Consider the following 24,862-nt stretch of genomic DNA (forward strand, 5'->3'; position numbering starts at 1 on the left):
ATAAATGCCTGATCACCCCCAACTTCTCTCCCCTGCTGGCCTGATTGCCCGTAATCGCCTCTGCCTTAGCCTCACCACTGTGGCTTTGTCAGGAAGGTCTCCCCATCTAATTAGCATATTATCCTTTTATTAGTATAAATATCATTGGCAAATATGTTCTCCCATGGAGTGGGCTCTTTTGTTATTTTATCGATGGTTTATTTTGCTGTGCAGAAGCCTTTTATGTTGATGTAGTTCCATTTTTTTATTTTCTCCTTAATTTCTATTATCCTGAGAGTTATATCCATAAACATATTGCTACAAGAGATGTCTGAGACTTTTCTGCCAATGTTTCTTTCTAGGGTTTTTATGGTTTCACGTCTTACATTTAAGTATTTTATCCATTTTAAGTTTATTTTTGTGTATGGTATAAATTGGTGATCTAATTTCATTTTTTACATGTATCTGTCCATTTTTCCCAACAACATTTATTGAAGAGATTTTCTTGATTCCATTGTGTGCTCTTGCCTCCTTTGTCAAATATTAATTGAGCATATTGACTTGGGTCAATTTCTGGGTTCTCTATTCTGTTCCATTGGTCTATATGTCTGTTCTTGTATGTCTGTTTTTGTATCAGTACCAGCATTGAATCTATAGATTGCTTTGGATAGTATGAACATTTTAATGTTGTTGATTCTACCAATCCATGAACATAGTATAATATATTCTTCCACTTTCACATATTTTCCTCTATCACTTTTTTTCAATGTCCTGTACTTTTCCAAGTATAGGTTTTTACCTCCTTAGTTAAGTTTATTCCTAAGTATCTAAAATTTTTTTGTTGCGAGGTAAATAGGGTTGTTTGTTTCTGAGAGTTTATTATAGGTGTATAATATTTCTATTGATTTCTGGGTATTAATTTTATATCCTGCTATGTTGCCAAATTCATCTAGTAAATCTAGTAGTTTTCTGGTGGAGTATTTAGGGTTTTCTGTGTATCATGTCATCTGCGAATAATGACAGTTTTACTTCCCCCTTTATTTATTATTTTTCTCTGATAGTTACAGCTAGCACTTCTAGTACTATGTTGAGCAGCAGTGTCAAAATTAAAAATGGAGCTACCATTTGACCCAGTGACCCTACTTCTAGGAATACAGCTCAAGAAATTAGAAATACCCACCGTAAATAATATATGTACCCATATTTTTTTAGCAGCACAATTTACAGTAGCTAAGATTTGGAAACAGCCTAAGTGCTCATCAGCAGATGAAAGGATTAAAAAGCTGTGTTACATCTATGTAATAGAATACTATGCAGCTCTAAAAAATAAAGAACTCTTACCATTTTCAACATCACCTAGAGATGGACCGAGGGAATATTATGCTATGTGAAATAAGCCAGAGAAAAGTATGTATCTTATAATCTCATTCATCTAAAGTCTTAACCCATAGTCACACACAATAGGATGGTGAAGGCTTGAGGGGGGGGGGTAGTGGGAGGAGAGGGCAATGCTGAGGGGAAGGGACACAACAATAAAGATTTATTAAAAATAAATAAATAAATAAATAAATAAATAAATAAATAAATAAATAAAATAAAGTTAACAGCAAGAGAGTAATACATTTCTCATTAAAAATTTCATGGATGTGAAGTATCATTAAAGGAAATTCAGATCTATATTTATTATCCAATAAAATTGTATTTTTTGTTTCCATCACTATTTGAGATGTCAGTTCTCAAGTAATTGTTTACTTCTATCTCAAAAAATATTGGTTCTCTGTTTACTTTTGAATTATAGTAATTATTTAGTTAAGAACAATAATTTGGAAATATTGATGTAAAATGAAAAAGAAAGAAAATGAGATTTTGGAGTAAAAATAAATTGTATTCAATTTCTTTTGAATTTAACCCCGAATTATCCCTAGTTACATTATCAATTATTATAAAACTAGAATCCTGGTGCACAAAATCATGCAATTGGGGGTTCCCTCATCCTGGCCTGTTCCCTCTGACAATCTGGGACCACTCAGAAGATGTAGCAGTGTGCCAAACTCCTTAGGAAAGAAGCTTTTCCTAACAAGGAAGAAAACAACTTCTTTGTGTGCATTGCCTCTGATTCTAAAATCATACACACTACTTTGAACCATTTCAAAAATATCAACTCATTTTCTTAGATTATAATGTTTAAGACTCAGAGATCTGAATAAATAAATATATATATTAGAGACCTGTTGCATGAAATTTATGCATGGGGGGGGGGGGGGAGAAGGGGGAAGGGTGACCCTTAGCCCAGCCTGCACCCTCTCCAATCTGGTACATCCCTCTCACAATCCAGGACTGCTGGCTCCCAACCTCTCACCTGCCTTCCTGCATGATTTCCCCTAACTGCTTCTGCCTGCCAGCCTGATCACCCCCTAACCAATCCCCTGCCAGCCTAATCGATGCCTAACTGCTCCCCTGCTGGCCTGATTGCCCCTAACTGCCCTACCCTGCCAACTTGGTTGTCACACTGCTCTCCCCTACAGGCATGATTTCCTCCCAATTTCTCCCCCCTGCAGGCCTGGTCACCCCCAACTGCCCTACCCTGAAGGCCTAGACCCCCCAACTGCCCTCCCCTGCAGGCCTGGATACTCATAACTGCCTTCCCCTGCTGGCCTGCTCACCCTTAAATATTCTCTTCAGTTGGCCTGGTCACCTTCAATGCCCTCCTCTGCATGACTGCTTCCACTCAACTGCCCGCCCTTTCCCCTCGAACTGCCCTTCCCTGCAGGCCTGATTCCCCTCAACTGCCCTCCCCTGATGGCCTGATTGCCCACAATTGCCATCTTATGTCCACATGGGGGAAGCCATCTTTTACCACATGGAGGCAGCCATCTTGTGTGTTGGAGTGATGGTCAATTTTCATATTACTCTTTTATTAGATAGGATACTAGTGGCCTGGTTCATGAAATTCATGCATGGAGGTGGGGGGTTCCTTCAGTCAAGCCTGCATCCTCTCCAATTGGGGTTTGCCTTGGGGGATAACTGGCATTTGTACATCCCTCTCACAATCTGGGACCACTGGCTCTTAACCACTCACCTGCCTGTCTGTCTGATTGCCCCTAATCCCTCTGCCTGCCTGTATAATCGCCCCTAACCTCTCTGACTGCCTGCCTCATCATCCCTAACTGCCCTCCCCTGCCAACCTAATCTCACTCCCAACTGCTCTCCCTGCTGGCCTGATCTTGCCTCAAACTGCCTTTGCTTGCCTGATCACCTCCTCACACTTCACCCAGATTTGGTTCTGGTTGGTCAGTTCCTATGCCAGTCAGCATCTTCGGGCCTATCTCAGGGCCTGATAAGAGAGGCTGGGCTGATCAGCAGTCCCTGTGGAGCCCAGAAGAGAAACAGAGATGCATTTTCTGGCTCTCTCTCTAGGCCTCTCTTTGAGCCTGATCCACAGCCCCCTCAGCAGTCAGTGCTGGGTCACTACAGCAACCCAGCACTGACTGCAGGACTGACTTCTGGTGTTTGTTTGGTCGTTATGGACCCCGAGTTTTCATATATTAACATATATATTTCAGAGAAAAAGGAAGAGGAAGAAATAGAAATATCATTTATGAGAATCATTGATCAGCTGACTTCTTCCTGCAGGCCCCTCACTGGGGATTGAACCAGCAACACAAGCATGTGCCCTATCCAGGACTCAAACCCTGACTTCTTGGTGCACGAGCTAATGCTCAACCACTGAACCACACCGACTTGGCAGGAGTTTTATATTTTAAATAGGTTAAAATAATTTTAATATACAACCATAAGATACAGATGAAAACCTTTATTTGATTAAAGTTTTTAAAGTATAACATGTGAAAATTAAAAGTAATTCTATGCATTAGATCTGATAAAATGAGGTTAAATATTTATGTGTCCTCAGCAATTGGGCCAGGCATTCTTAAATATATTGTATAAATAAAATACTATGATTTACTTTATTTCATTTTTTGAGGGGATGAGTATTTAAGGAATTGACACAATAATTATAAAGGTCTTCTATCTGTAGCTTTGAGTAGAATAAAATTATATCTGTACTATATGAGTAGGATAAAATTCCCAGATGCTCTATCCATGAAATGAAATAGAGAACACAGTACAGCTGGTTGTGCTCATTTGTTTCATTTTTGTTCTCTCTGATGCCTACAATGATTTTGGTTCTGATATCATAACTGATTTAACTTTGTCTTTGGCCATAATGACTTGTGTGAAGGCACTGAAACAAAACACTCTGACTCTTACCATACCCTCATGATGAAATACTACAGTGATATATTAGTAATCATGTGGGTTGGAGTGATATATTAGTAATATCCTATCTATTTTCTATCTTTTATTAGATAGAATAGAGGCCTGGTGCATGGGTGAAAGCCAGCTGGTTTACCCTGAAGGGTGTCCAGGATCAGGGTGGGGGTTCCCTTGGGGCGTGAGGCAGCCTATGTGAGGGGCCTGTGGAGGTTTGCAGGCCAGCCACGCCCCCCAGGCGATCCAATTGGAGGCCCTGGTATCTGGAATTTATTTACCTTCCACAATTGAAACTTTATAGCCTGAAGCAGAGCCAAGCTTTCTGCTTGCTCTGTGGCTGCCGCCATTTCTGTTTGGATTTGTTTTCTTTCTATAATTAAAACTTTGTAGCCTTGAATGGAGGCTTAAGCCAGCAAGGACAGGTGAAAAGCTTGGCTTCTTCCATCACCAGAGAAACACAAAATCTCTCTTGCTCTCTGTGGCTGTAACCATCTTGGTTGGGTTTATTGGAATACTCTCTCTGATTGGCTGGTGGGTGTGGCTGGTGGGCATGGCTTGTGGGTGTATCGGAGGTATGGTCAATTTGAATATCACTCATTTATTAGACAAGATTGTATTCTTTTTCATACAAACAACTGAAGATCTATTTTTACCCTACCCTGATTATGATAGGAAACTTTGGAACTTATCCCCACTCCCATTTTTTTGACTCTATGAAACATATTCACAGGTTTTCTAAATAGAGGTCAAATTCTTTCATTTGAATTTTTGAAAAAAGAAAATATGGTAAAAGTCTCTAGTATTTACATTGACTGTGCTATAATTTCATGATTTGTAATTCTGAAGCTGGATTCTGAAATTGTGTGTTTACAGTACTTTGTTATAGCAGCCTGAACTAAGACAGCCATAAAATTGTGAAATATCATGAATTGTTAAGTCAGTAAGTTTTGGAACATATATATATGTGTATACCACCAAAGCCTGGCAACTGTATTTCCAGTTATATTCCTTAATATATCCCAAATCATTTTCCTCATTTCTAGCCTTATCTTTCCTGCTCTTTGAGAAGTAGTTTTAAACTAGTCTGCCTCACTAGTGTCCATGGCTCCAATCTTGTTTCATTCAAATTCACACTACACTCTAGGATATTTAATATGTAAACATTCCCCATATTTAAATTATTCTATTAAAGTATAAGAAACATTACTGTTACTTTTTATTGTAGCAAAATACACATAACATTAAATATGCCATCTTAACCACTTTTAAGTATATAGTTCAGTAACATTAAGGACATTCATATTGTTGTGTAACCAGCACCATCATCCATCTACAAAACTTTTTCATCTTTCTAAACTGAAACTCCATACCCATTAAACAATAGTTCTCCCTTCCCTCATCTCCCAGTCCCTGAAAACCAGTATTCTACTTCCTGTTTCTATAATTTTGATTATTCTGGATACCTTATATAAATGGAATCATATAATATGTGTTTTTTCATGTTTGCCTTATGTCTCTTAGTATAATGTCTTAAAGATTCATCCATATTATAACATGTATCAAAATTTCATACCTATTTAACATGGAATAATATTTCATTATATTCATATTCTACATTTTGCTCATCCCTTAATCTATTCGTGGACATTTAGGTTGTTTACACTTTCAGCTATCTATAATAATAAAAGGCTAATATGCTAATTAGACTGGACAGCCTTCTGTTCATCAATCCGGACATCTTTCCCAATGAAACTGAGGCTGGAGGAAAGCTAGCATGGGTCCCAGGAGCCTGTTGGTGGCTGGAGCAAAGCCCAGGTCCTGGAGCCTGCAAGCAGCCAGAAGGAGGCCAACCCAGGTCTCAGGTGCCTGCCAGTGGCTGGAAGGAAGCCATCACAGATCCTGGGCACCAGCGGGAGGCCAGAGGGAAGCAGGCTGTGACACACCTCAAAGGAACCCCCACCCTGATCCGGGACACCCTTCAGGGCAAACCAGCCAGAACCCACCCATGCACCAGGCCTCTACCTATCCATTAAAAGTGTAATATGCAAATTTATCATCATTCCAACACACAAAATGGCTGCCCCCATGTGGAAACAAGATGGCTCCCACAAGATGACCAGCAAGGTAGGGCAGTTAGAAGGGATCAGGTCTACAAGGGAGGGCAGTTGTGGGTAATCAAGCCTTCAGGGGAAGGCAGTTAGAGGTGACCAGGACAGCAGAGGAGGGAAGTTGGGGGTGACCAGGCCAGCAGAGGAGGGAAGTTGAGGGTGACCAGGCTTGTAGGGAAGGACAGTTGAGGGGGACTCAGGCCTGCAGAAAAGAGCAGTTGGGGGTTCCAGGCCTGCAGGGGAGAACATTTAGGAGCAATAAGTCTGGTGAGAAGCAGTTAGGCATCACTCAGGCTGGCAGGTGAATGGTTAGGTGGTGATCAGGCTGGCAAGCTGAAATGGTTAGGGGCAATCAGGAAGGTAGGCAGGTGAGCAGTTGGGAGTCAGCAGTCCTGGATTGTGAGAGGGATGTCCGACTGCCCTTTTAGACCCAATCATGGTGGGATCAGGTGTAAACGGGCAGTTGAACATCCCTTAAGGGGTCCCAGATTGAAGAGGATGCAGGCTGGGCTGAGGGACACACCCCCATGCATGAATTTCATGCATTGGGCCTCTAGTTATATTATAATTAACTCAAACGCCAGTGCACAAAATTCATGCACAGGAGGTGTCCCTCAGCCTGGCCTAAACTCTCTCCAATCTGGGACCCCTTGTGGGATATCTGACTGCCACAAGGATTGGGCCTAAACTGAAAGTACGACATCCCTCTCACAATCCAGGACTACTAGCTCCTAATTGCTTGCCTGCCTGCCTGCTTGATTGCCCCTAACTGCTTCTGCCTGCAGCCTGATTATCCGCTAACCAATCCCCTGCTTGCCAGATTGATGCCTAACTGCTCCCTGCCAGTCCAATCACCCCCAACTTCCCTTCCCTGTTGGCCTAATCACCCTCAACTGCCCTCCCTTCCAAGCCTGGTCACACCCAACTGCTCTCCCCTGCAGGTCAGGATGCCCCTACTTCTATCCTGCAGGCCTGGTCACTCCCAGCTGCCCTCCCCTGCTGATCTGGTTGCCCTGAACTGCCCTCCCCTGCTGGCCAATGGCCCCAATTGCCCTTCTCTGCCAACCTGGTTGCCCCCTACTTCCCTCCAATGACAGCCTGGTTACCGCAACTGCCCTACCCTGCTTGTCTGATTGCCCTCAATTGCCCTCCCATGCTGGCCTCTTCACTCGCAACTGCCCTCAGTTGCGAGTGAAGCCATCTTGTAGCAGCCATTTGTGGAGGCCATCGTTTGATGAGCTGAGGGTGTCCATATTGTGGCAGCCATCTTTTGATGATGTCCTATGAGGGCATCAGGCCACCTAGGCTTTTATTATATAGGTTTACATATATGTATTTCCCCTTTAAGAAACTGAGCTCCGTGAAGCAAAGAACTTATGTTTATTTTTTAATCTTTGTTGTTGAGAGTATTACAGATATTCCTCTTTTATCCCCCATTGTCTCCTCCACATGGTTCCCACCCTGCTCCAGGCCTTCGTCACCTATTGTCTATGTCTATAGGTAATTCATGTGTGCATATAATGTCTTTGTTTAATCTCTTCCTGCTCCCCAATTCATTTTCCTCTGAGAATTGTCAATCTGTTCCATATCTATGCCTCTGATTCTATTATATTCACCAGTTTATTCAATTCATTACATTTCTTATTCATTTATTTTGATTTTTAGATTAAATGTTGTTAGATATGTATTTATTGCCATTTTATTGTTCATATTTTTATCTCTTCTCCTTCTCCTTCTCCTTTTCCCTCTTCTTCTTCCCCTTCCTTCTCTTCTTTCTCTCCTTCTTAATAAAGAATACCCTCCAATATTTAATGTAATTCTGGTTTGATGATAATGAACTCCTTTAGCTTTTTCTTATCTGTGAAACTCTTTATCTGACCTTCAATTCTAAATTATAGCTTTGCTGGGTAGAGTAATTTTGGTTATTGCTATTCATCACTTTGAATATTTCTTGCCATTCCATTCTGACCTGCATAGTTTCTGTTGAGAAATCAGCTGACAGTTGTATGGGTGCTCCCTTATAGGTAACTACCTGTTTTTCTCTTATTGCTTTTAAGATTATCTCTTTGTCTTTAACCATTGGCATTTTAATTATGATGTGTCTTGGTCTGAGTCTCTTTGCATTCCTCTTGTTTGGAACTCTCTGAACTTCCAAGACTTGCTTGTAAGTCTATTTCTTTCACTAGATAGGGGAAGTTTTTCATCATTATTTCTTCAAATAAATTTTCAAGATCTTGTTATCTGTTTCTTCTCCTTCAGGAAGCTCCATAATGTGAATGTTGGTGTGCTTGAAGTTCTCCCAGAGATTTCTTACACTATCTTCATATTTTTGGATTATTTTTTCTTTTGCTCTTCTGATTGGGTGTGTTTTGCTTCCTCATACTCCAAATTGTTGATTTCATTCTCAGAATCCTCTACTCTACTGTTGAATGCCTGTAAATTATTCTTTATTTCAGTTAGTGCTTAATTTATGACTGGTCCTTTTTAATGTATTTGGTGTTCTTACTAATATCCTCCTTGAAAGTCTCACTAAGTCCCTTGAAGTTCTCTTTAAGTCCTCTAAAGCTCTCAATTTAATTGAGCAACCTTATTACCATTATTTTGAACTCTGTATCTACTTGTTTGCTTGCTTCCATTTAATTTATTTCTCTTTCTGGATATTTCTTCTGTTATTCATTTGTGGCATGTGTCATTGTCATCGCATTTTGGCTGCTTCCCTGTGTTTCTTTCTTCATATTAGGTAGAGAGACTATGTTTCCTGGAATTGATATAGTGGCCTCATGTAGCAGGTATCATGTAGCAGGTATCCTGCAGGGCCCAGTATCTTAGCCTTCCCAGTAATCTGAGTTGGGCATTATAGGTGTGCATCTGTGTGGGCTGTGTGCAAAGTCTTACTGTAGTTGATCCATGATTGCTGTTGAAGTCATTGGGAGGAGCTGACCTCCAAGTAATGAGGACCTACTGCAATGACAGTGGAAAAGCTGTTATATAAAAGACACCCCTGTGAAGCCGGACTTGCTTTAATGGGGCTTTCATGATCACTGAGTGTACCCCTTAAGTGTGTTATTAGAGCTGCAATCCCATATGGTCTGAAGCTGTCCACCAGGTGCGCTGGCTCTGGGGCTTCCCTGAAGGTGCAAAATCAGCCACTGCCTGGGGCCATCTGGCAGGAGCTACTGAGTGAACTGTAAATGGTTATTATTTGTGTTGGGTTTGCAAATTCCAAGGCAATGCCAAGCTGTGAAGCAAGGCATGTTGTTGCTAGTGCCAGGTCTTGGGCCTCTTATTGATAGATGAATAGCTTATGTCAGATGATGCTTTCCCATATGAGTAGCTTATGTCAGATGATGCTTGTTTAAGATATTTTAGTGAAGCCTATGTCAAGACAAGCTATTCATATGGAAAAGCTTCTGCAAACAGTGTGGGTGAGGCTGCCAGTTTTATGGAGTGGGGTCTCAGGGAATATCCATGGTGGAGCAAAGAGTGTGAGGCACACTTATAAAAACTCAGATATGGCTGTCAGCATAGGAACAATGACCCTGTGAGCACCTTCATCTGGGAGAAAGCCACCCAGAGCTCTTGCTCCAATGCCAGACAATCCAGTTCTTCCCCATATATGCCTTGTCCCCCCAATGCGCCTGCCCAGTGCTGGAGCTCTTTAAGAGGGACTGCCTGTGTCTCCAGCAGCCTCTCTGTCACTCAGGCACAATCCCTGATGGTTTCTACAGCCTGAAGTTATAGGAACTTCTCTTCTAAGATCTGGAACCTTGGGCTGGGCATCTGGTAGGAGACTGGGACCTTTTGCTTCAAATGAGGCCTCTGTACTAGAGATATCCCTTCTGATTAATAACACATCATGCCTGGGTATCAGACCAGCCTGTTCTGCAACTCCACATCTCCACCCTTCATAACAGTCTTGATAAACTTTCTTCTTCTCTATTTGTAGAACTTCTATTCATCCAGTTTTCAGGAGGTTCTGAATGATATTTGCTCTGTATTTTAGTTGTAATTTTGATGTTGTTGTGGGAGGCAGTGAGTACCAGCATTTACCTACTCCACCATCTTGGTTCTCATTGGGGCATATTATCTTATCCATTTAGCTAGCTTGTATCTTTTGACTGGAACATTTAATCTATTTACATTTAGGTAATTATTGATAAGTACTGATATATTGTCTTTTTTTCTTTATATATACATTTTTTTCTCTTCATATATTTATTCTTAGAGTAGACTCTTTAACATTTCTTGCCATGCTGGCTTGGTGGTACAGTAAACATTTGATTTTGCAGACCTTGACTTAATGAACTTTGGATTTAGTGGACAAAATTTCTGTTTTGTATGTCATTCAGGAAAATTAACATCCTGTTACTTTTAAAATGCTTTTAACCAAGATTTGCTTATAATTAAGTTAACAGGTTATATTTTGTTATCAATTCACTATAATTGTTAGCAAATTTTATTTTATTTTATTATAAATCTTTATTATTGAATGCGTTACATCTGCACCTTTATTTCCCATTGACCCTTTCTAGCCTGTCCCAGCCTTCCACCCCAGGCCTTCACCACCCTATTGTCTGTGTCCATGGGTAATGCATATATTCAAACAAGTTCTTTGTTTGAGCTATTCCTATCCACTCCTGACTTTGCTTTGAGATTCAACTGTCTGTTCCATGCTTCTGTGTCTCTGGATCTATTTTGTTAATTAGATTCCACATATAAGTGATATCATGTGATACTTTCTCTCACTGGCTTATTACACTTAGCATAATATCCTCCAGGTCCCTCCATGTTATCTTGAGGGTAAGAGATCCTTATTTTTTACTGCTGCATAGTATTCCATTGTGTAAATGTACCACAGCTTTTTTTATCCACTCACCTACTGATGGCACTTGTGCTTTATATATCTTAGCTATTGTAAATTGTGCTGCTATGAACATAGGGGAACATACATTTTATTTTTTGATTGATATTTGGTATTGGTATTTTGATTGGTATTTTTTTTTATTGGTATTTCAGATTTCTTAGGATATATTCCTAAAAGTGGGATCACTGGGTCAAATGGGAGTTCCATAATTTGCTTATACTTAAATTAAAAGGTTATTCTTTGGTGATCAATTCAGTTATTTTTAGCAAATTTTAGTGAGTATCCAAAATGTTGGAAAAAACACTGCAGTATTTAGCCAATTTAAATAAATATTATGCATCTACAACTATTGTCTGCATATTTAATTCCAAGAGTCATCACTTATAAAAATGTTCTGTGATAGATTAGCACATGATCACTTCACATTGAATATTGTAACTGGTCTGTTGTTGCATGTCATGACTTTCTGCAGCTTTTTTAACAGATGCAGGCCAATGTGAGCTAAACCACACTCCAGCCATGTGCATTTGTTTGCTTGCAGTGATTGATGAATGCATATATTTACTAGATGCATTCAATATAAATTTAAAAGTACAGTAATACACATAGAAAACTTTTATGTGAAATTAAACTTTTCATACATAGTTAATTTTAATTACACAAACATGTTTACCTAAGTAAAAACAGGTAAAATCATTTGTCATTTTTTTTAACTACACATTCGAAAGCATACTTTATTATATAATTGACTTGCAGCTTTATTGGAAACCCCCTCACCTGAAAATTCATTATATCAAGGTTTTACTGTAATGAACCCTTTTAACCTTTTCTGTCTGGGAAGCCCTCTATTTTTCCTTCAATTTTAAACCATAGGCTTACTGGACAGAGTAGTCTTTGATTCATATCTCTTCTTTCCCTCACTTTGAATACTTCATGCCAATCCCTTCTGGTCTGAAGTTTTTATTTTGAAAAATCAGCTGATAGACTTATGGGAACTTCCTTCTAGGTTACTAACTGTCTCTTTCTGCCTATAAGATTCTCTCTTTGTGAAGGCTTGGGGCAGGGGCAGGCTAGAAGGAGTCAAAAGGTGGAAAAGGGGGGCATACATAATGTTTTCAACAATAAAGATCATGTTTTTAAATGTTTTTTGTCTTTAGCCTTTGCTATTTTAATTATGATGTATCTTGGTGTGAGTCTCTTTTGAATTCATCTTGATTATGACTCTCTGTGCTTCCTGAACTTGTATGATTTTTTTTCCTTCACTAGGATAGAGTAGTTTTCTGTCACTCTTTCTTCATAGAGGTTCTCTATTCTCCTTCTGGAACTCCTGTAATGTGAATGTTGTTATGTTTCATGTTGTCCCAATGCTTCCTTAAGTTATACTTATGGTTTTTTTATTCTTTTTTTTTTTTTTTTTTTTTTTTGGCTGTTATTGTGTGTGTGTGTGTGTGTCTGTTTTACATCTTTCAAGTCACTGATTCAATCCTCTGCTTCCTCTGACTGACTTTTTATTTCCTCCAGTTTATTCTTGATGTCATTCTTCATTTCCCATTAGTTACTTTTTATGTTTTTTTTTTATATCCTTTCTTGCAGAAAGCCAATTCCAGCATGTCATAATAACAAGAGTTTCATCAAAAGGTTGATGAAACTTGGGAAATCAACAAGGGCTGGGTCACATATGTAATCATCTATTGGAATAGCTGAAAGGCACTTCCCCCAAACCTGTATAGGATGATTGTTTGCTGCCAGACAGCTCAGGACATCTTAATCTATACATTTTTGCCTCCTGTTGGCCAAACACATGAACAGCTGTATGCTATTTCCCAATCTTAAAATGCTTCTGTACCCTACTCTTTGATTGAAGTGTATTACCTCCACCTTGCCTTAGGATAAATTGTGTTAATAAAAGCAAGGGTCCTGAGACACAGAGAACTTTAGCTCCTTTAGCTGAAGCTCCTCTGACCCCCAATGCCTTTCAAAATTATCTTTTGTCTCTGGACTATTATTTAAATTATGCACAGCCTTTCTTCAGATTGCTGAATCCTTTGTAATTCTAGAACAAGAACCCTGACACTTTCTGATGCTGTTATAATTCTCACTAAGTGCCTAGTGCATTTTTATAACTCCTACTTTGAACTCTATATCTGATAATTTGTTTGTCTCCATTTCATTTAGCTTTTTTGCTGAAAATTCCTCCTTTTATTTAAATTTGTGTTTGTTTCTTTTTCTCCCCATTTTGGCAGTTTTTTTTATTTATTTCTATTTATTTAATAGAACTGCTATGATTGCTAGTCCTCCTGGGATGGTTTTATGTAATAAGTGTCCTGTGAGAACCAGTGGTGCAGTCTTTTTTATTTTTTTATTTTCTGAGCTTGGTGCTCTAAAAATGTCCCTTGTATGGGTTATATGGTGCCTCCTCTTGAAATTGGATCTCCATTGCAGTTAGCCCATTCATCAACTTTCCAGCTGCCTTACTGTGAGGCTTAACCCTGATAACAGTGTTAAAGTTGCTGAGGAGGTGCAGTATTGAGGTGTTTGGGGGCTCATTGGAACATTTTTACAGTTCATTTTAACTCCCTGCTTCAGAAATTTCTCTTGTGGATTATGTGTACCCCTTGTTGTAGTTGATGCTTGATTGCTATTGGCCCTTTTGTGAATACAGTTAACCCGTCAGGCTGGGTCTTTATATGGCCAATCTTCTATCATCTTGAATGAGAAGTTGTTCAGTGGCTGCTCCCTACAGAAGGGTTGTTTCCAGCAGGTTCTGGTGCCTGCGGGGATCCCCGTTTGTGGCTAGCTGGGTCAAGCTATGGTGTGGTGTCAAGCTCACCATCTATTTTGTTTGTTTTTGGTCCATTAGGATGGGTTGCAGGTTCAGATCACTGTCAGACGTTGCATGTAACTATCTTCAGCTACCTGTCTGTAGTCACCACACTGTTCCCTATTTGTGTCTGTGACTATTAAACCTGTGTGTGCAAGGGAAGGTCAATCTGTGTAAAAGGATCAGCTTCTTCCAGCATAGGTCTGGGGGCAGTTCTATGAGAGGTATAAGGCTCACTGAGGTCCACTTCCACCTTTAAGCTACTCCATCCCCCTAAGATTTTTAGGTCTTATTCTAGAGCCAAATTCCTTAAAATTTCAGTTTAGTTCTTCCCATTTTATATTTACCTAGTCAGTCTTCCCAACAAGTGCCTGAGATTGGGAATTTCAGTGTTCTACACAAAATTTGGGAATCACAATCTCTGATTCTTCCCTTCTGAAATTCTCTCTTCACTTTCCAACAGCTCTTGTAGCCCCAAATGTTCTCCAGACCAAAATTAGTTAGATTCTTAAGTCTTTACCACTCTATATTACAATATAGTAGAAATAGATTAATCAGATAGATTATAGATGATAGATAGATAGATAGATAGATAGATAGATAGATAATAGATATATAATGAAACTTACTCTCCTGGTCTTCCAGGTTTTTGCTCTTTTCCAGATTCTGCCTATAATTTTATTTTTCAGTTTTACAATTATGTATTAGTTTTTCATTTCCTTTTACATAAAGTTATTGTTGTTATTTTCAAGAAAATTGGTCTATTATCAGTCTGGATATGGCTGCCATAACAAAGTATTACCCACTAGGTAAAAACATAAATTAAATTTCCCTCAATGCTTGAAGCTAAAAGTCTGAGAGCAAAATGTCAACAAGATTATATTTTCTGAAACCACTCTCCTCAGCTTGTAGATTACTCTTTTCCTCGTTCTTCACATGGTCTTTTCTCTATACATGATTTAACTTTATTACCCCTTTAAAAATCTAATCAACAAACACAGCCACATTTTGAAATAGTAGGGGTTTAGGACTTTATAATATAAGAATCTTGAGAGAATACAATTTAACCCATAATAATACATAAGGAAATTTTAAGCCATACTAGATGGAAAGTCAGCCCTGAAAATTAGAGACATTGGACAGGATAAATTCTTCCTTTGAATTCTAAGTTAAGGTAGTCTCACACTTCTATTTAGTGTATGTTCCTAGCATTTATTACTAATAAACTCATGTTGGTATGCAGGATAAACATATTTTCCATCTATTTTCCTGTATGTTAGCAATACTTATAATATTGAATACAATGTTAATTTCTAAAATTAACTCTATTTTGCTGTCTAAATGCAATCTACCCTCAATAATTTTCAATATAAAAATATGAGTGTATGCTCTCCATTATTTCTTATGTCCAATAACCAACTTTTGTTGAATTTATCTTCACGATATCACTTAGGACTTTCCCATTTCCAAACTGAAGCATAGAACATTACTCATTGTTTCCTTAACTAAAAATTTCCAGTTTTACTCTGATTAAAGCTAAAATCCTTACAGTGTCCTTCAAATTTGTAAACACATGCTACACTATTTTATTAATTATATCAAATACTCATGTTTTATTTTATTTTGTTGACTATCACCCCCAAATGAAAAGTAAACTACACAAAAACATATTGTTGTTTTTTTCTGTTCATTGCAAAGTCTGAGAATCTAGAATACAATATAAAACCTGATAGATGGTTAAACATATTTGTTGAATTAATGTAAATTAGCACATTATTTAGCTTTCTCATTGTTCTTCTTTTACTGAAATAATGTTATTGGAAAACAATATTTTAAAAACTTTAATAAAATTGGCAATTTTTAAAGAGTATCAAACATATGTTTAGAAACCCTTTATAAAGATTTATGAGTCTTTATATTAGTGACACTGCTTTAAATTTCATGATTATGAGCAACATTTTAACTCTGAACTATTTTAGCATATTTTAATAGGATATTAATGAACTAGTAGTGTTTAAAATTTAGACTACTTTAAGTTTGTAAAGTAAATGTATCAATAGTACTGTGTTCTAAAACTATTTTCTAAACTCTTCATTTTTTAGCTATTCATCTTTTGTAAAAGACTCCAATATAAACCATCTTAAATTTATAAATCATGACATTTCATTGGTGACAAGAACATTCTATTATCAATTTTGAAAATTCAATTTGAATCTATTTCTTCCTCTTATAGCTCCTTGGAACACGTTGTGAATATAAACTAGTGCCAAGAAAATAAGCTGTTATCTTCTGGGCAGCCTTAATTCTGATATTTTATGTTTCTATCCACATCTATTATTACACTGTCATCATACGTCTCCACATCAAACAGTTAAACAGGTGCACATTTGTTCAAATAAATATATATTCATTCTAGGATATTTTACCATTCTCTCTTATTGTATTCCAAATGAACCTATACCTACCACCACTGCCTCCCCCCACACACATACATGCAATCTAAGAGAAATAGCCAAGAGGAAAATAAATTCACAGAGAAAAGTTTAAAAATAAAATTTCCAGCTTCCTAATTTAAAAATATCATGCTTGTTGAAATTAAAAATCTCTATGATTAAAAATAGACCTTAAATAGAGAGATGGTGTATGTTTTAAAATCTATTTATTTGAGATTTTATGTCAAAGATATTTAAAAATCAAAGTTTATATTTCATCTGTAATGTCTTGAGTCTATAGAGTAAACCACCTCCATTTTTACCCCCACATATACACAATATTAACCACTTCCTGAATATGATATGTAAATTCAGAGTTCAACTTAATTTTGAAAAAGAATAACTATTTAGAAGCTTTTCTATAAAACACTTGGCTAGAAACTCATATGTGGTGTTGTCTTCCTGAACTATCCCTTATTGTTCAATGTATGGTAAATAAATATTGCTCATGATATGTTGGTATGAAATAGAAGTGAAAATTTAAATGAATAGTTTTAAAGTTAATTGATTTGTTAACTTTATAATTAAATTTTTCATTTAAAATTTAATTTAAATTCAGTAACTTGAGAATTTACTAGTAATTTTTAATAGGAAGATAGAGATATACTTCTACACTATTTCTTAGTAAGACCCATACTAAATCAAATACATTCACCACTTTAAATGTTTCCTAGTTATTTTTCTCCTTTACTAGATATTAAATAGTACCCCCTCTGTAATGAACTTGTTTAACATTCCTAGATGTAATACTTTTAGTTTTTAAATATGTAAACATCTCTTTAAACCATGAGGGTAAAGTATATAATGAATCAAAATATGGTGCAGGGAGTCATAGCAACCACAGAAGGTAGGGGGAAATATAAATAGCCACAATAGTTGTTTTCTGCTTTTGATTTGTAGCCTTTAAAATAGAAAAAAAGTTTTATGTTCTTCTTAGTCTTTAAAATACACATGTAAACAATATATTTAATTCTAGCAAAGATTTATCAAGTTTAGAGTTTCATAAGGACATGCCAAAAGTTTTTATGTAAAATAATAATAATAATAATAATAATAATCAGAAGCCTAAATCTTACCCTTGGCTCCTGAGGAGTGGGGCACAGAGGCATATTCCCACAGCTTGTCTGAGTCACTTTGCTGTTTCTCTCATAGATTGTCAGTGATAGTTCCTAACCAGGAACTCATTTCTGACCACAGTCAAACCTCCAAATACAGTTACTAGAGGCCTAGTGCATGAAATCTGTTCACTGGGGTTGGTGTCCCTCAGCCCAGCCTGCATCCTTTCCAATCTGGGTTCTGTCAGGGGATGTCCAACTGCTGGTTTAGTCTCACAATCTAGGACTTCTGGCTCCTAACCCACTTGCTTGCCTGGCTGACTGATTGCCCCTAACCACTCTGCCTGCCAGCCTGTTAGCCCCCTAAATGCTCCCCTGCTGGAATAATTGACACTTAACTGCTCCCCTGCCAGCCTGATCACCCCCAACTCCCCTCCCCTGCAGGCCTGATCTCCCCCAACTGCCCTCCCTTGCCAGTCATCTTGTGACAATGTGGGAGCAGCCATCATGTGATGATGTGCAGGCAACCATCATTTGACAATGTGGGGGCACCATCTGTGACAGCCATTTTGTGATGACATGGGGTGGCCATCTTGTGGTGGCAATCTTGTAACACCATGGGGGTGGCCATTTTGTGACAATGTGGTGTGGCCATCATGTTGTGGCCATCTTGTGACGACCTGGGGGTGGCCATCTTGTGACATGTGGGGGTGGCCATATTGTGATGACATAGGCATGGCCATCTTGTGACAACATGGACATGGGCGTCTTGTGACATGAGGGTGTGAGAGTCAAATTGCATACTGCCTCTTTATTATATTAGGATAGGGGAAGATAGATGTTTTTCATATTTACAAATTTTGGATGATTACCAAGATCACATTGCAATTGCAATAGGCAGATTTTCCAAGTGTCTTGTATGAAAGAAAATGCCTATAAAGTTATGATCTAGTGAATAATAATTTCTAATAAAGTCATAAGCAATACCTGGAGTAAGTAACATGATTGAGCTCAGGAAACATGCTTCTCATTACAGAGCTGCAAGTAAATACAGAAATTTTTACAAATTGTTTTTAGTTAGTTGCTTAATTCCTCAATGGTGTTATGCACATTAGGAAAAGAGAGTGGGAAGATATTTTTACACCTGGTATTATGGTAATCATTTATTTTTGGAATGTTATTGATATTATTGAAGCTAAAATCATTGCCTTATTGTCTCCCTTTACCCTGACAGCATTCAAAGCTTTTTTACATTACCTGGATTCTCAGATTTTGTACTTCCATACCCATCATTTAACACTGTGGTCCCTTCCTGGCTAGTCAACCTCTGATGTCCCTCCCTGGCCTAGATCTTGCAGTAGTGGGGTTCCTTGGCCTGGCTGGCCTGCACCCTCTCACAATCTGGGATCCCTCAGGGGATGTTGGAGAGCCAGGTTCAGCCCAACAGCAAACGATTCGTCACTCTGATGTGCACTGACTACCAGGGACAGATGCTCAATGCAGGAACTGCTCCCTGGTGGTCAGTGTGCTCCCACAGAGGGAGTGCCACTCAACCAGAAGCTGGGTTCCAGACTGGAGAGTGCAGTGATGGTGGTTGGAGCCTCTCTTGCCTCTGCAGCAGCTCTAAGGATGTCTGCCAGATAGCCTAGGCCCACTGCCTGTGGGGAATGGGCCTAAGCCATCATTTGGACATCCCCTGAGGGCTTTTGGACTGCAAGAGGACATAGGTCCGGCTGAAGGACCCCCCCACAAGTGCACAAGTTTTGTGTACTGGGCCTCTACTGTTGAATATGAGTGGTGAAATTGGTCATCCCTGATTTCTTCCTATTCTTAGGGGAAATGCTTTTAGCTGTCACCCATTGAGTATGATGTTGGCTTCAGGTTTGTCATATATGGCCTTTATTATGTTGAGATATTCCTCTCTTCCCACTTTCCTGACAGTTTTTATCAAAATACCGTGTTTCCCCGAAAATAAGACATCCTCCGAAAATAAGACCTAGTGCATGGAAAGATAAGACATCCCCTGAAAATAAGACCTAGCACAACTTTGGGAGAAAAAATGAATATAAGACACTGTCTTATTTTTGGGGAAACAGGGTAGTGTGTTGGATTTTGTCAAATGCTTTTTCTGCATCAATTGATATGATCATGTGATTTGTGTTTCAATTTGTTTATGCGATGCATCATATTTATTTATTTTGTACTAGTCTTGCATACCTGAAATAAATCCCACTTGGTCATAGTGTGTGATCTTTTAAATGTTGGCTGAATCCAATTTGCTATTATTTTCTTAAGGATTTTAGCATCTGTGTTCATCAGGATTATTGTCCTATGAATTTTTTTCTTTGTAGTTTCTTTATATAGTTTTGGAATTAGGATAATGCTGGCCTCGTAAAAAGAGTCTGGATGTGTCCCTTCCTCTTGGATTTTTTTGAACTGTTTGAGGAGTATAGGAGTTAGTTCTTTGAAATTTTGGTAAAACTCCACTCAGAAGCCATCTGGACCAGGGCTTTTGTTTGCTGGGAGGTTTTTATCAATGATTCTATTTCGACCCCCTAATTTTACAGTTGCCATCAAGATCTACAGGTAATTTTTGTGCAATTTTGGTCTTTTGCCCCCGATTTTCGGTTGACTTTTTCGTTTCAAAAGTCGTCTTATATGCCGGAAATACAGTATTTGTTATTGGCTTATTCAGATTTTCTGATTCTTCCTGATTCAGTTTTGGATGCTTATATATTTCTAGAATTTGTCCACTTCATCCACATTTTCCAGCTTGTTGGTATATAATTGTTCACAGTATTTTCTTACAACCCTTTGTATTTCTGTAGTGTTAGTTGTTATTCACCTCTTTCATTTCTGATTTTATTATCTGGGTCTTCTCTCTTTGTTTCATGATGTGTCTAGCTAATGGTTCATCAATCTTTTTATCTTTTCTTTTTTCTTTTTTTTTTCACTTTAACTCAATGTTTTTATTTTTATTTTTATTTTTTTATTTTTATAATTTTATTTATTTATTTATTTATTTTACATATTTTATTGATTTTTTCAAAGAACCAACTGGTGGATTCATAGATCTTTATGTGTGTGTGTTTTATATTCTGTATGTCATTTATTTCCATTCTGATATTTATTATTTCCCTATTTCTTGAAGGTGTTCCTGTTGTTCTCTTTTTTATTCCTTTAATTGTAATATGAAAAATTAGAGCTTTTTCTTATTTTTGAAGTAGGTCTGTAATGCTATGAATTTCCTTTTCAGCACTGCTTTTGCTATGTACCATAGATTTGGGGTTGTTGTGTATTCATTGTTTGTTTATTTTTTTTCTGTAAGGTTTTTTTTTTTTTTTCCTTTTCCTGGATTTCATTGGACACTCATTCATTGTTAAATAACATGCTATTTAGCTCCCATATCTTTGAATTTTTTTAGTATGCCTGTTTTTTATTTTTATTTTTTTAAGTTGATTTCTAGTTTCATTCCACAAGACTAGGCTTGATATGATTTATTCTCTTGAATATGTAGAACCTTATTTTGTGTTCTCACATGTGGTCTATGTTTGAGAATGTCCTATGCACTTGAGAAAAATGCATATTCTGAGACTTTCTTTACTGTGGTTTATTCTGTAAATATCAACTAAATCCACAGTGTATCATTTAAGGTTCCTGTTTCCTTTTATTTACTTTTTTTTCTGGATGATCTATCCAATGATGTCAGTGGGATGTTAAAGTCCTCTACTATAACTGCATTCCCTCTATTTAACTTTTAAAGTTCTCCAAGGGCTTTTTTTTGGGGGGGTGGGGGGCTTTCCTCAGTCCAGCCTTCCCCCTCTCATAGACTGGGAGCCTTCAAGGGACATCCTACTGATGGCTTAATCCCATGGGGAATGGGCCTAAGCTGCAGTCTGGCCTCCCTTTGAGGGAGGAGACTGGGCTGATCATGAGAAGGTGCCATCCCCATCATTCCATTGTGCAGCCACTGCCAGCCACTGCAGTTGTCAAGGTGTTTTCATCAACACGAACTCCAGTCCCTTCACCACGAAAAAACGACAACTTTCTTTGGCATTTTCAAGATGTGTCTTTCATAGGAATATAACCTTCCTTCCTTCCTTCCTTCCTTCCTTCCTTCCTTCCTTCCTTCCTTCCTTCCTTCCTTCCTTCCTTCCTTCCTTCTTTCCTTCCTCCCTCCCTCCCTCCCTCCCTCCCTCCCTCCCTTCCTCCCTCTTTCCTTCCCTCTCTCTCTCCTTCCCTCCATATCTCTCTCTCTCTCTCTCTCTCTCTCTCTCTCTCTCTCTCTCTCTCTCTCTCTCTCTCTCTCTCTCTCGCTTTCCTTTCTTCTTTTATCCTGAGGATATGTTTCCATTGATTTTTAGAGAGCATGGAAGACAGAGAGAAACATCAATTTGAGAAGGACACTGATTGGTTGCCTCCTGCATGAGCCCTGACCTGGGCCCTGGTCAGGGAGGAGCTTGCAATCTAGGTACATGCCCTTGATCAGAATCGAACCCAGACCCTGCAGTCAGCAGGCCGAAGCATTATCCACTAAACCAAACCAGCTAGAGCAGGATATGACATTTCTTAGCTCTCCAGCAGCAGACCTTAATTTTCTCCTCCAGGAGTGTGATGGAAAAACCCTAGATCGTCTTTTTGGATTCTTATTACCCAAGTTACCAAGAATATTATCAGTGGTATACTGGGAACTTAGCCAATGAGCAATCAATAAAGATGTTTTCTCTGCAGCCCCCTCTGGCTCTATTCAGGCCCTGCTCAAGCCTCTGCTGCCCCGCCCCTGGGCCACACAGCTCCAAGGTCCATAGTCCAGGAATGGTCAGGGGCATTTTAGGACCCTGCCAATTTAGAGTCTACATGCGGGCCTACAGGCTTGGAGCAGCCTGGGTCCAGAGGATGTCCCATGGACCCAGGCCACTGGGAACCTGCATATGCGAATTAACCCTCCAGCTTTGTCGGGTTAATTTGCATACTCACTCCTCATTGGCTGATGGGTGCCATGAAGGTGCAGTCAATTTGCCTCTTTTTCTTTTATTAGTGTAGATGTTTACCAGGGTTATATCCTCTTATTGTATTAATCCCTTTAGTATTATTTGCTCGCCTTCTTTATCCCTTCTTATGGCCTTTGTTTTGAAGTCTATTTTGTCAGATATATGTATTGCTGCACCTTCTTTTTTTTTTTTCATTTCCATTTGAATGGAAAATTACTTTTCATCCCATCACTTTCATCCTGTGTGAATCTTTTGTTCTGAGGAGGGTCTCTTCTGTACAGTCTATACATGGGTCATGTTTTCTTATACATTTAGTTACCCTAAGTCTTTTGATTGAGCATTTAACCATTTACATTTAAGTTTATTATTGATAGGTAGATATTTATTGCCATTTTTATTATTTGTTAGAGGTCCAATGTAGAAATTCTACAAGGCTTTCAGCCCTCGCAACCATGGTAGCTTGCTTCAGTCCTCGCATCCTCGGCTTTCTCCTGAAGTTCATCCAGAAGGATGTCTCGAAGGTCGTTTTAATGTCCAGTCTAATTAGTATATTACACTTTTATTATTATAGATGCCTATATTTCTCTCTCTCTCTCTCTAAATACATATATATGTATACATATATATGTATATATTTTATTATTATGATTACAGTAACATTTCTTGCAATGCTGGTTTGGTGGTAATAAACCCCTTTAGCCATTTTTTGTCTGGGGAGCTCTTTATTTCACCATCTATCTATAATAATAAAAGATTAATATGCTAATTAGACTCTATAGCCAAATGACCTTCTGGACAAAGCTAGGGCTGCAAGGGCCAAGGCAGTCACCGTGGCTGTGAGGGCTCAGCCCCTTGCATGAATTTCGTGCATCAGGCCTTGCTACAATAGATAGAGTTTTATTGGTTTCAGATCCCTGCTTTTCATTACATTGACTACTTCATGCTATTCCCTTTCACCTGTAGATTTTCTGTTGAGAAATCATATGACAGCCTTATGGGAGCTCCCTTTTATGTCATTGACTGTTTTTCTCTTGCAGTCTTTAATTTTCTGTCTTTGTCCTTATATTTGTCATTTTAATTATGATGTATCTTGGATTGGGTCATTTTGTGTTTATCTTGATTTGTACCCATATGTTTTTTGTTGTTGTTGGTTTTTTTTTTCCTTCACCAGGTTAGGGAAGTTTTCTGTCATTATTTCTTCCAACATGTTCTCATTTCTTGCTCTCTTGCTTCTCCCTCTTGTACCCTATGATGGAGATGTTTTTCTGTTTCATATTGTCGCAAAGTTCCCTTAAACTGCCATAATGGTTCTTCATTATCTTTTCTTTTTGATGCTCTGATTGAGTGATTTTTTTCTTATTCAATCTTCTGTTTCATTATGCCTGTTTTTAATTCCTTCCATTCTATTCTAGATGTTGTATTTATCATTTCTGCCTGACTCATATTAAACATTCCTACATACCGTGTTTCCCTGAAAATAAGACATCCTCCGAAAATAAGACCTACTTACAGGTTTCCTTCTGGGCGAAATATAAGGCATCCTATGAAAATAAGGCCCCCCCTAGGCTAAACATGAGAGATATGTCCACTGATTCTGAAAGAAATGAAGTCACAAGAAATTCACCAGGAAATTCAGGAATTGGATTGTTATGATGATGTTCCAGAAGATGATGACATGATTGTCATTGAATAAATGAGTAAATTCTTAATACTGTAGGATTCACAGTTTTCTGGTTTGTGTTGACAACTACTGTACTACTGTACCATATACAGGTAATAAATTTCTTTTATTTTCATTTAACAATAAATGTGTACCGTATTCTTCTTCATGGAAAAATAAGACATCCCCTGAAAATAAGACCTAGCACATCTTTGGGAGCAAAAATTAATATAAGACACTGTCTTATTTTCAGGGAAACAGGGTATTTTATCATGTCGATGCAGTTTCCACTAACTTCCTTGTAGTTGACACTATGTTTCTGTTAGTTCTCATTATGTTTCCTGTAATTCTCCCCAAGTTCCTTGAGCATCTTTATAACCAGTTCTGAACTCTGTCTGGTAACTTGTTTCTCATTTAGGTCTTTTTTCCCCCTGTTGATTTCTCCTTCTTCTTCTTCTTCTTCTTCTTCTTCTTCTTCTTCTTCTTCTTCTTCTTCTTCTTCTTCTTTTCTTCTTCACTTGGGAGTTGTTCCTTATTTCCCCATTTTAGTTGTTTTTTTGTATGTATTTATGTATTAGACATAATTGCTATGATTCCCAGTCTTTGAAGGCTGAGCT

General features: G+C 38.2%; 1 protein-coding gene across 5 annotated transcripts in view; it reads left to right on the forward strand.

Annotated features, from left to right (window-relative positions):
* The window catches only part of TRPC4 (transient receptor potential cation channel subfamily C member 4), a gene marked incomplete at its 5' end in the record, with an annotated part of 247,625 nt that overhangs the window by 70,639 nt on the left and 152,124 nt on the right, over positions 1–24,862 (forward strand). The gene's annotated exons all lie outside the window — the stretch shown is intronic.

This window comes from Pipistrellus hanaki, assembly GCF_964339955.1.
Source record: "Pipistrellus hanaki genome assembly, chromosome: 3".
In the NCBI taxonomy this organism is placed as follows: Eukaryota; Metazoa; Chordata; class Mammalia; order Chiroptera; family Vespertilionidae; genus Pipistrellus; species Pipistrellus hanaki.